Raw genomic sequence first — 13,358 nt, forward strand, 5'->3', positions numbered from 1 at the left:
GGGTTTGGACCTGCTGCCTTGGCCTAGTCCTGGGCTGCCCTCTGCAACCCCCAGTACCCCTTGGCCTATTACCAGGCTGCAGCCTCGGGCTATCCAGGCTGGAGCTCCCCAGTCATTCTCCAGCCCTGCTCCACTACAGGTACCCTGTCTCGCTCCCTGCAGCCAGGCCCTTCTCTCTCTGAACGCAGAGAGAGACTCTTGAGCGCCTGGCTCCCAGCCTCTTATATAGAGCCAGCTGAGGCCTGATTGGGGCATGGCCCAGCTGCAACTGCTTCCCCAATCAGCCCAGTTTAGCAGCTCCCAACCACCAGCCTTATCCCAGGGCTGTTTCAGGCCTTTTCAGGCAGGAGCGGGTGTCCACCCCACTATACTCTAATATTACTACAGGTAATAAAGATTCTCCATTACCTCATACATGAGGGTCCACTGTTCTTGGAGCTGTAGTCTCTGTAATAGAGAGACTCCACATATATATCTCACTGCATGCATATATAGTATCCAGGACAACAGACCCCAATCTTGATTGAGGCCTTTTGGGGCAGCTGTAATACAAAAAATTATTATCAAGAATATAGGCTCCTACATGGGAGAGATCTTGGGAGGATGGACAATTGCCCAGCAGTATTCTGGGAATTCTCCAAGATGAAAAATGTGATAGGACTATAGTCCTGATAATACCCGCCAGAGTCTGCTAACCAATGGTATCAAATACAGCTGATATAGATCTTAAAAGGATCTGTATGGAATGATAATCATATTTTATCATCTTGCAGATAATACCACAATAGATAACACCTAGATATATGGAGTGACTTCACTACTGGCACATGATAGTACATGCCCCACAGACTTCAATACAGTTGGACTGGCTTACACAGTAGTACATTTTCCTCTGTTTTGTCCATGGAGATCTGTCCCTTGAACAATTATTCACTTTTTGAACTCAGCCTCAAACCTAAAGCCTTCCCTCTACCAAATGACATCAACAGTAAGTCTCAGAAGGCAACAGCACAGAACTTTTAAATTCTCATAATTGAAGAAACACATCGTGGGGAAAATTCACCTCTGGCTATGATTCCTATCAGATAACACTATTAGTTTGGCTCTGTTTCTATATCTTGATTGTGGGTTTGTGTGTGTGCATGCGCATTTTTCTTTTTGGAGAATAGCATTAATATTTGTAGTACTGAAACACACTTACAATTGGTGGCTTTTGCAGTAATCAGATGCCTCAAATTTGCCTTGGAATTTAATCCTCAGCAAGAGACATTTAAATGCCTCAAATAGTCTTGTGGCATGATTATTATGCCTTAAATATAGCTAATGGCAGCAGGCAAAACTAACATATGAAGTTGCATTCACAGCCAATCTCCATCAGTGAGTGAAGATCACACTGCAGTGTATGTGACTCTAAATACTGTAGGCAATGTTACCATGTGGAGCTTCAACTGGTTAATGAGGTCAACTGACACGCATTATTCTGAAGCAGGAAACTGAGATAGAAAGAATAGCCAAGGTTGGATAGGGAGGCTGAACAGCATCATCAAGGGCAAGCTCCCTTTGTTCTTGAAAACAAAGAATTTGGACATCTGTGCACTACCAGCCATAGTGTACAGAGCAAGAACGTGAGTAGTCTGTGAAGCATGGGAAAATGCAGTGTGTGTCTGGTTGGTGTCATACTCAAGACAGAGGAACAAATAAACTAACAGAGAGTAGCACTGCAAAGTCAGGTGAAAGGTGTCCCATGGAGTTGCAAGAAACCAAAAGGCAATACAGAAAGAGAACTGTCACTTTATTTTAGCATTGCATGAGGCAATATCGGTACATCTTTCCAGGAGATCTTAGCTTTCACTATGGAACTATAATCAAAACCAGGAGAAATGGAACTTCATTCCCTTAGGTCTTCCTCACAGCTCCCTCTTACTATCTTTTGCAGCTTCTTGGCCCTCTCCTCTAACTACAGTCATTCCTCCTTCAAGAGCAAGCCAGATATTATTTAACAATGTTATTTTTCCTCTTTCTTTGTTTGCCCAGGTGTCTCTGGGTTTTCTACAGTGCTGACCTGTGGCCATGTAGGCATTTTAAATGCTGCTATTTATTATTTTTTAAATAAAAGCTAATTGACCCTCTTCCCAAAGAGATGCTGGCTAAGCCATTGTTTCAGTTGGTAAAGACCCATGTTCAGGCGCAAGCTAAGAGTTCCTCACACTTTGGCTCAGCAGAGGATGGAAGTACTCATTACAGGTCTAACAACTTCAAAGCCAAATTCAGATTTCTGTAACACCAGGGTTAGTCCAGAGTAACTCCATTGACTTCAGCAAAATTACTCCAGGTATAAGAGAGAAAAATTTGGCCCATACTGTTCAGACTGCCAGCTCCCTCTTAAAGCAGCACTTCTCGGAGATTCAAGAGTGTAGTAGACACAAACATCTCTTGACTGTCCTTCATTAAGGCCTGATCCAAAGCTCAATGAAGTCAATGGAAAAATTCCCATTTACTTCAGTTGGCTTTGGATCAGGCCCTATATGCTTCAATTTACCTGAAGTCCACATGCTTCATGCTGACCATCTGTTTTCCTACATTTGATGGAGGCTGGGGGAGGGAGCCTTGTGAATTATTTAGAATGGAAATGCTGAATTGTGTAGTGGAGATTATTAAAAATGTTGTGTATGTTGAAGTAATTCAATTTATATCCCTTCAAGCTTCCCTGTAAATGATGCATTGCTTGCTTTTGGCTTTCTTTTCATGAGTGAGCGGAGGTACTCAGCACCCCTGAAAACCCAGGCATTAGCCTGGACACACAAAATCTGAGGGAAAGACCTTTGGAAATTTGGACCCACATGACTTGGTCCAGTTCACATAGCATGTCAACAGCATAGCATGAAACACAACCAAGGAATCCTGACTTCAGCTAAGCACCTGACTGTAATCAGTAACACAGTATCTTGAAGCCAAGAAGCCTAGCTCAAACCAAAGACTACATTACCTCACCAAGTGTTGTCTAAAGAGACAATCATAGCTTAGAGAGTCCTATGATGCATCCGACGAAGTGGGCATTCACCCACGAAAGCTTATGCTCCAATACATCTGTTAGTCTTAAAGGTGCCACAGGACTCTCTGTTGCTTTTTACAGATCCAGACTAACACGGCTACCCCTCTGATACTTGAATCATAGCTCAAAAATTGCAAAACATTGGTGTGATCTCCTGACCAAGGAGACTCAGTGGTGGTTTCCAGCTATGACTGGAGAAGTGAATGGAAAGATGGGAAAGAGGAAGTAAATAGGATGAAATTCAATAAGGACAAATGCAAAGTACTCCATTTAGGAAGGAAGGAACAATCAGTTGCACACATACAAAATGGGAAATGACTGCCTAGGAAGGAATACTGCGGAAAGGGATCTGGGGGTCATAATGGATCACAAGCTAAATATGAGTCAACAGTGTAACACTGTTGCAAAAAAAAAAAAATCATCATTCTGGGATGTATTAGCAAGAGTGTTGTAAGCAAGACATGAAAAGTAATTCTTCTGCTCTAGTCCGTGCTGATTAGGCCTCAACTGGATTATTGTGTCCACTTCTGGAGGCTGCTTTTCAGGAAAGATGTGGACAAATTGGAGAAAGTCCAGAGAAGAGCAACAAAAATTAAAGGTCTAGAAAACATGACCCATGAGGGAAGATTGAAAAAATTAGATTTGTTTAGTCTGGAAAAGAGAAGACAGAGGGGACATGAAAACAGTTTTCAAGTACATGAAAGGTTGTTACAAGGAGGAGGAAGAAAAATTGTTTTTCTTAATCTCTGAGGATAGGACAAGAAGCAATGGGCTTAAATTGCAGCAAGGGAGGTTTAGGTTGGACATTAAGAAAAACTTCCTGTCAGGATGATTAAGCACTGGAATAAATTGCCTTGGGAGGTTGTGGAATCTCCATCATTGGAGATTTTTAAGAGCACATTAGACAAACACCTATCAGGAATGGTCTAGATAATACTTAGTCCTGCCACGAGTGCCGGGGACTGGACTAGATGACCTCTCGAGGGCCCTTCCAGTTCTATGATTCTGGTGCCAGAGGCCCCCAGCCACTAAAAAACTATATCTGTAGCATAGATTTTATTTTAAAAGTCACTGTTCACAGCATTGTCAATGCCTGTATGAGCAAAGGTGGGCAAGGTAACATCTTTTATTGGACCAACTTCTGTTGGTGAGAGAGACAAGCTTTCGAGCTACACAGAGCTCTTCTTCAAGTCTGGGCACATACAGACTGATGAGAGGTAACTCCAGGGTTTTTTTTCCTCTTTTCAAGCACAGTTGGCAGTTGATCCTTCTCATGGTCAGTTGCTTGGCAACAAAACAAGTTTCTCTGGCTACAGAATAAATATTCCACATCTGAAATATTTGAGAAAAAACAGTTTTTCCTGACTACATTCCATAGTACTTGGGCCACAGGGTTTCCCAAAATAACCTAAAATGTTAGAAGGGTTGCACAAAGATGACTTCCAGTTAAAGGGGGATAATCACCCTAAGGCAGAGACAAATATGTCCCCCTATGCAGTTTTCATGTCCTTAAAATAATGTGTTAAATGTACTTTGTGATCTGGAGAATGTATAAAGTAGTTTAACTGGCTAGGAATGAATTAGCTAACTGGATCCATTGCCTTTTCAAACATAGGCGTGGTAGGAGGCATTTTGCAGGCCCAGAAAATCTGGAACTTGCTATATTCAATCCTGTATGAGTGCCAAAAAAAGCACTTCTAGAGAGAGAGAACAAGTGAGCATAGGCATAAGATCAGATATCTCATGAACCACCAGAGCCAGAAAGGGATGCCACTGGAAAATGGGGATTCCTGGATCTGGCTTTGGTATTTAAAATATTCATTTAAAGCCATATCAGGGGAAAAGGTATCAACCCATAAATTCTCATTATTCTAATTACCACCGTGCTTTCTTCTTTCACTTCAGCGAAGACATCATTTTAGTGAAAAAAACAGCAGATAGAATCCAGTTCTTTCCACCCTTTGAAAGCACCATTCTCATAGGCTATACACTAAATAATTGCTGCTAAAATAACATGGGAACATTTTGCTGGAGAGATGTTTAGTTGCCAGAGCCATACAAAGGGTCCTAGCTGGAGATATCAATCCCTGCATTTTGCTAATTGTTGATTTGGGGAGATTATTCACAAGAAAAAAAGCAAAGAACGAGCAACACCCATTAGTAAGAGATGGGGGGAAATCTGAGTAAGTTGTGGAATGATTACAAGAAAGAGGAATTTATATTACCCACCAAATAATGATCTACTTATTTATTTTTTATTAGAAAAAAATGTCAATTATTCAGGGGTTCTTGGAGTTAACAGAAGAAAGAGATAGGGTTTCATGTATTATGACTAATTTGAGATGCTGGGTAGGATTTGCAAAAGTGCTTAAGACTTATTTTCAAAAGACTCATTGAGAATCAATAGGATTTAAGAGCCTAGGTGCCTAAGTCACATTTGAAAGTGGAACTTAGACTCCTAAGTCACTAAAGCACTTTTGAAAATTTTACTCTTGCCCTTTTTTGTATCATTCCCTTCCAGCAGACCACACTACTTTTTCATCAGCAGCATCATGTTCCTATTATGCCTCTGGCATTTAGGGCAATGACGAAGCTCCTCCACGCCTGTCTGTTTCTGGCAAGTCTTTCAATGGTTCCCCAGCTGTACCCCAGGTTTTTCAGTTCAGCTTCCACAGCTCTTCGCCATGTTGTTTTCGGGCCGCCTTGTTTTCGCTTGCCTTCAGGTGTCCATCTTATTGCTACTCTGGTGATGGACCGAAGCACATGACCAATCCATCTCCAATATCTCCTGTCAATGATGGTGCTCAGATCCTCTTGGCTGCACTGTGTCAATAGATCTTGGTTTGAGATTGTTCTGGGCCAAAAGATATGGAGGATTTTTCTGAGGCAGGTTGTATGGAATGAAGACAGTTTGGACTTGTGATACTTTCTCATTCCCCAGCCTTCTGCACTATAAAGTAGTGTTGAAAATACGCAGCTCTGATAAATCTTGAGTTTGGTTTTGGTGTTGTATTTTGATGATTTCCAGACTGTATTTAAGCTCCTGAAGGTGTTCCTGGCTTTATTGATTTTGTTCCGAATGTCCTGGCTTGTTCCACCGTCCTGGCTGATGGTGCTGCCAAAGTATGTGAATGTTTCTACACTGGTGAGAACAAAATCCTCTATCTGTACTGGTGATGGTGATGCAATATTAAAGGTCATGATATCTGTCTTATTGCGGTTGATTTTCAGTCCAATCTGCCGGCTGAATGCGTTGAGTCTTTACTCACTACTCTTTAGCTACTTTTATTTTCATATTGTCACAAATATACAAGAACCTGTACAATGGGGGAACCCCAGTGACAGTATCCTGCCTCAGAGAATTTACAATATATTTGGCATCTTCCCAGATACACCATACTAGCTCCCTTCAGCCACCATTTCCAGGACACATTCACAGTGCTCAAAATGGGAAGAGAATGCATGATGATTGTTTATGTCAAGTGTGCACAATTTTTTTCAATGGACAGCAGTAAGATGTGGAAAGGAGGGGAAAAAAGAATGACCACCCTAAATCAAGCATTTCTCAACTACCTCTGAAGCAGCTTTTTTCCACTGGGAAAGAGCCATTGCATCTCCATCAGTCAGACAGCTTTTGAAGGGGCTGATGAAATAAAGGCAGATTTTTGTGTTTTTCACTGGCTATGTGCCTCATTTGTCCATGGGTCAAAAAGACTAATCGGGGATGCCACTATTTCCTGAAAGATAATTCCCCCTTTTCATAGCTGATAACAATTACCCTTATCTAGACAAATATATATAGACATATGCGCGCGCGCACACACACACACACACACACACACACACAATGCTCAAAGAACACTATTAAGAGTGTAAAGTCAAGCACTCCAAATTTAGGAAATGTGAAAATTAAGGTAATCTATATAACTTTAATTCACCCCTCTTGTGCTTATCTGTTATTGTACAGTCTTTAATTACATGATCACATATTAATTTTTCCACCGGACCTCTACCTGTGCAGCTGTTGTGACCTGCAGAGGATGTGCCATGTTTGTCTTTCTCCCAGAGGATAGAAGCGACTTTGTTTGTACGAAGTGCAAGCTGGTCTCCATATTGAAGGAAAAGGCCCAGGTAGAGACCAGCGAATTGTGGAAGTAAATGCATGGTTACACAGGTGGTGTCAGAGAGAGAACTTCGGATTCTTCGACCATGGGATGTTGTTCCAGGAAGAAGAATTACTAGGAAAAGATGGGATACACCTAACAAAGAGAGGGAAGAGCATCTTCGCAGGCAAGCTTGTTAACCTAGTTAGGAGGGCTTTAAACTAGGTTCTCCAGGGGATGAAGACCTAAGCCCTGAGGTAAGTGGGAAAGTGGGATACCAGGAGGAAATATAAGGAGGATGGTGCAACAAGGGAGGCCTCTGATTCATACTGAGAATGTAGAGCAATTGGCTAGTTATCTTAGGTGCCTGAACATGAACACAAGAAGCCAGGGAAACAGGCAGCAAGAATTGGAAGTCCTGGCACAGTCAAGGAACTATGACATGATTGAAATAATAGAGACGTGGTGAGGTAACTCACATGACTGCAGCACTGTCATGGATGGGTATAAACTGTTCAGGAAGGACAGGCAGGGGAGAAAAGGTGGAGGAGTTGCACTGTATGTAAGAGAGCAGTATGATTGCTCAGAGCTCCAGTATGAAACTGGAGAAAAGCCTGTTGAGAGTCTTTGGGTTAAGTTTAGAGGTGAAAGCAACAAAAGTGGTGTTGTGGTGGGTGTCTGCTATAGACCACCAGACCAGAAAGCTGAGGTAGATGAGGCTTTCTTCAGACAACTAACAGAAGTTTCCAGATCACAGGCCCTGGTTCTCACGGGGGACTTCAATCATGCTGACATCTGCTGGGAGAGCAATACAGCAGTGCACAGACAATCCAGGAAGTTTTGGGGGAGTGTTGGGGACAACTTCCTGGTGCAAGTGCTGGAGGAACCAACTAGGGGCAGAGCTTTTCTTGACCTGTTGCTCACAAACAGGGAAGAATTGGTAGGGGAAGTAGAAGTGGGTGGCAACCTGGGCAGCAATGACCATGAGATGGTCGCATTCAGGATCCTGACAAAAGGAAGAAAGGAGAGCAGCAGAATAATAAAGAAGCCTTATTGAGGGCATAGGAACAAACCATCCTGATGTGCAGAAAGAATAGCCAATATGGCAGGTGACCAGCTTGGCTTAACAGTGAAATCTTCTGTGAGCTTAAACACAAAAAGGAAGCTTACAAGAAGTGGAAACTTGGACAGATGACTAGGGAGGAGGATAAGAATATTGCTCAAGCATGCAGCAGTGTAATCAGGAAGGCCAAAGCAAATTGGAGTTGCAGCTAGCAAGGGATGTGAAGGGTAATAAGAAGGGTTTCTACAGGTATGTTAGCAACAATAAGGTGGTCAGGGAAAGTGTGGGACCCTTACTGAATGGGGGAGGCAACCTAGTGACAGATGATGTAGAAAAAGCTGAAGTACTCAATGCTTTTTTTGCCTCTGTCTTCACAGACAAGGTCAGCTCCCAGACTGCTGCACTGGGCAGCACACTATCGGGCGGAGGTGGGCAGCCCTCAGTGGTGAAAGAACAGGTTAAGGACTATTTAGAAAAGCTGGACATGCACTAGTCCATGGGGCCAGATGCAATGCGCCTGAGGGTGCTGAGGGAGTTGGCTGATTGCAGATTTCAGAACCATTGGCCATGATCTTTGAAAACTCATGGGGATTAGGGGAGGTCCCAGATGTTTGGGAAAATGCAAATATAGTGCCCATCTTTAAAAAAAGGGAAGAAGGAGAATCCGGAGAACTACAGACCAGTCAGCCTCACCTCTGTCCCCAGAAAAAATCATGGAGCAGGTCCTCAAGGAGCCCATTTTGAAGCACTTGGAGGAGAGGAAGGTGATCAGGAACAGTCAACATGGATTCACCAAGGGCAAGTCATGCCTGACCAACCTGATTGCCTTCTGTGATGAGATAACTGGCTCTGTGGATATGGGGAAAGCTGTGGACGTGATATACCTTGACTTTAGCAAAGCTTTTGATATGGTCTCACACAGTATTCTTGCCAGCAAGTTAAAGAAGTACGGATTGGATGAATGGCTAGATTGTCGGGCTCAGTGGGTAGTGATCAACGGGTCAATGTCTAGTTGGCAGCTGGTATCAAGCGGAGTGCCCCAGGGATCGGTCCTGGAGCCGGTTTTGTTCAACATCTTCATTAATGATCTGGATGATGGGATGGATTGCACCCGCAGCAAGTTCACAGATTACACTAAGCTGGGGGGAGAGGTAGATACGCTGGAGGATAGGGATAGAGTCCAGAGTGACCGAGACAAATTGGGCCAAAAGAAATCTGATGAGGTTCAACAAGGACAAGTGCAGATTCCTGCTCTTAGGATGGAAGAATCCCATGCACAGCTACAGGCTGGGGACCGACTGGCTAAGTGGCAGTTCCGCAGAAAAGGACCTGGGATTTACAGTAGATGAGAAGCTGGATATGACTCAACAGTGTGCCCTTGTTACCAAGAAGGATAATGGCATATGGGGCTGATTAGTTGGAGCATTGGCCGCAGATCAGGGGAAGTGATTATTCCCCTCTATTGGGCACTGGTGAGGCCACATCTGGACTATTGAGTCCAGTTTTGGGACTCCCACTACATAAAGGATGTGGACAAATTGGAGAGAGTCCAGCGGAGGGCAACAAAAATGATTAGGGGCTGGAGCACATGACTTATGAGGAGAAGCTGAGGGACCTGGGCTTATTTAGTCTGCAGAAGAGAAGAGTTGAGGGGGGATTTGATAGCTCCTTTTAATTACCCGAAAGGGGATTCCAAAGAGAATGGAGCTCGGCTGTTCCTAGTGGCGGCAGATGACAGAACAAGGGGCAGTGCTCTCAAGTTGCAGTGGGGGAGGTCTAGGTTGGATATTAGGAACCACTATTTCAGTAGGAGGGTGGTGAAGCACTGGAATGGGTTACCTAGGGAGGTGTTGGAATCTCCATCCTTAGAGGTTTTTAAGGCCCAGCTTGACAAAGCCCTGGCTGGAATGATTTAATTGGGGTTGGTCCTGCTTTGAGATCTCTTCCAACCCTAATCTTCTTCTATGATTCTTCTTCTTCTACGTCATTCAGTACACAGGATGGATGGTGCTCACTTAGTGAGCAGCTATTCAAAAGTTTGTTTCCTCCTCTCATTCAATGTGCAGCCCTAGGTCTTATTTGCTGTATTCTATTCAAGCCCTGCTCCGGCCAAATTTGGGCAGATTTTCACAGAAACAACAAAAGGCACATCACTGACACAGGTCGCTCCCCTACCAAATTTTAATTCCCTGCTGCAAAGCTTTGGATCACTAAAACTTTTAACATAAAGTTTGCCAGCTTTTATTTTTACCTGGACATAACAATGTTATTTTTCCCCGGGTTTTTTCTATGACCCATTCTGGCTGAAATTTTCATAAAAGGCAGACGCCCATAATAGAAAATTTCAACCCAGTTAACGTTTGCCAAACCTATAAGCAACGGAAAGCATAGTCTCTTAATGGGTACTGTCGGACAACCTTAATAAGAGATGGTGCTGCTAGTACCATCTGTAATTAGAGACAAAAGGCCATATTCTGATCTCAGTTTACTTTGGTGTAAATTTAGAATAACAACTGAAGTCTATGGAGTTACTCCAGGTTTCCACCAGCATAACCAAGACCAGAATTTGGCCCTTTAATTGTTCCACAGCTTGATGACTAAGGGAACCCAGATAGATCCTAGTGATATTTTCCAGTTCCCTAGTAATGTGCCTTAATATATGAACTAGGGTGACAACCCTACTAGGTTGCCCAGTTTCTCCTGAGCCATAGTTCATGATGTGGCAGTTCATTGTAAGCAGTTGGCGAACAGGCCACTGGACCCCCAGCTGTTCAGATTCCTTCGTGAGAGTCAACATAATTGTATCCCTGCTTGTGTCTTCAGCTTCTCCTCTCTGTTGTTTGTTGTAATGGACCTACCTAAAGTAATTAGACCACCTGTTGCATCGCCAGATTCATTTAAGGGAGCCCCTGCTGCAGTTTGGTTTACATGATTTGACAGTAATTGTGTAAGTGGATGCCATTGTAATGACATTGCAAAATTAAACTGTAGATTTATTTTAATCAATAAATATAATTACATGCTCATCAGAGCATGAGTATGAGCTTATCTGTAATTAGTTTTCCATACCATAATTTAGCCCATAATGCCAACTTTGTGCACATTGCAGAATGTTGGACAGAAATTATATTTGCAGCAGACTGAATACTTACAATGAATTCAGTTTTACAGTTCAGAAACTTTTAGGGCCCTGGAAAAATATTCCACAATATTTGTAATGGAAGTTTAAAGCAGCTGCCCAAGTTAGACCAAATTTGTTTGAAATTACACAACTGCAAATCCAGAGAAAAAAAGTTCTTCGATATAAATTAACTTACTCCTGATTTACATCAACATAACTGAAAGCAGAACTTGGCCCCTCATCTGTAATGTCCACCACCTGAACAAATCCTAGTAAATTTTTTTGCAGAACTATGTGTGGCATTATAGTGCAACAGAGAGGCAGGATTGGTTGCCTTAAGGTGTAAAAATATTAACGTACTTTGTATTTAAATGTGAACTCTTAACCAAGGATCTCAAAACACTTTATAAACTCTCACTAATTGCCCTAATGCCCCTCTACCTGCCATGAGACAGAATTATACCCCTTTTACAGCTGGGGAAACTCAGGCATGATGGGGTACATCTACACTACCCGCCGGATTGGCGAGTAGTGATCAATCCCTGATCGCTCTGCCGTTGATTCCAGAACTCCACCACGGCGAAAGGCGGAAGCGGAGTCAACAGGGGAGCAGCGGCTGTCGATCCCGCGCCGAGAGGTCACGAAGTAAGTGATTCTAAGTCGATCTAAGATACGTCGACTTCAGCTACACTATTCTCATAGCTGAAGTTGCGCATCTTAGATCGATGCCCCACCCCCCAGTGTAGACCAGGGAAAGGTACAATGATTTACTCTGTTACTGATTTAGGAGACCTGGCATAAGAAAAAGAACCTAGGCACACTGACTCCCATTCCTTGCTCCAATCACTGATTAAAACAACAAAGGATAACCTTATAATTGAAACAAAATAGAAAGCTATGTGATGGAAAGTGTAGGAGTAATTCTACATCCATGCATAATATGGGACTATTATAGTCTGAATATGTAGCATTATTGAGGTTGAAGAAACTACATCACACAGTGAAATATCTTTGCTGGTTTCTTATACTGGTTTTACTGTAATTTCAGGCATGGCTTAGTATATGGTTATCACAGTTGTCACTCTGCAATACAAAATGTTAGCAAATATACTCATGATACTTTATTGGTATTTTTGTTTCTTTCCATCCATTTCTGTTTTCTTATCTTGAAGACTAAGTACTGTGGACCCAATGATTAACTTTAAGCACATGCTTAAATCCCACTGAAATCAATTGGATTTAAGCACCTTCTTAAATGCTGTGCTGAATAGGGATTAACTTGAATATGTTCTGAAGTGCTTTCCAATCAAGGCTATTACATTCTAATTGAAATAAGGACTACAGGGATGGGTTTTAAACAGAGTACCACTAACTGCCAGGTTTCAAGTATTCTCGCATCTTTCAAGCCAATATCATTAAATATGCTGGTAATCAGAAAATAACTTGCCAGGCACAGCCATTTACTAGGTATGTTTTTAAAATATTACGTTTATTGAATATTTTCCATCAGAAAAACAAACATACAATAAAATAAAAGGAATAAGAGGGCAATAAGATGAATCACTTAAGCTTTTTATAATTCTTCTCATTGAGTAAATCAGAATTTCAGATACTTTTTGGCATAATTCTGCAAGGTGTTGAGCATCCTAAGTTCCCACCAACTTTAACAGCACCTGAGGCCCCTCAGCAGTTCAAAGGATTAGGTCCTTTCTCCATATCTCAAAGGGAGCAAAAATTAATATAAGGCCATATGCTGCTACACACTGGTGTTAGCTTCTGCCTTGAATAGTCTTGTTGACTTCAATAGGACTACTTGAGAGGAAGATGCTACCAAACATGAGTATGAGCATCAGAATCTGGCCCTTAAAAGAGTAACACTTAACAATACATAGAAAAAGCCCCTCCAAAATTAATTGAACAATTTATTCTGGCTTCTACAGCAGAGCCCACTTTTGAGACTAGGCAGATGCAGAGGGGCTGTGTACTAGTGCAAGTTTCATGAGGCACCCTGAATGAGCC

Source organism: Trachemys scripta, chromosome 4 (genome assembly GCF_013100865.1).
Source record: "Trachemys scripta elegans isolate TJP31775 chromosome 4, CAS_Tse_1.0, whole genome shotgun sequence".
NCBI classification, from domain to species: Eukaryota; Metazoa; Chordata; order Testudines; family Emydidae; genus Trachemys; species Trachemys scripta.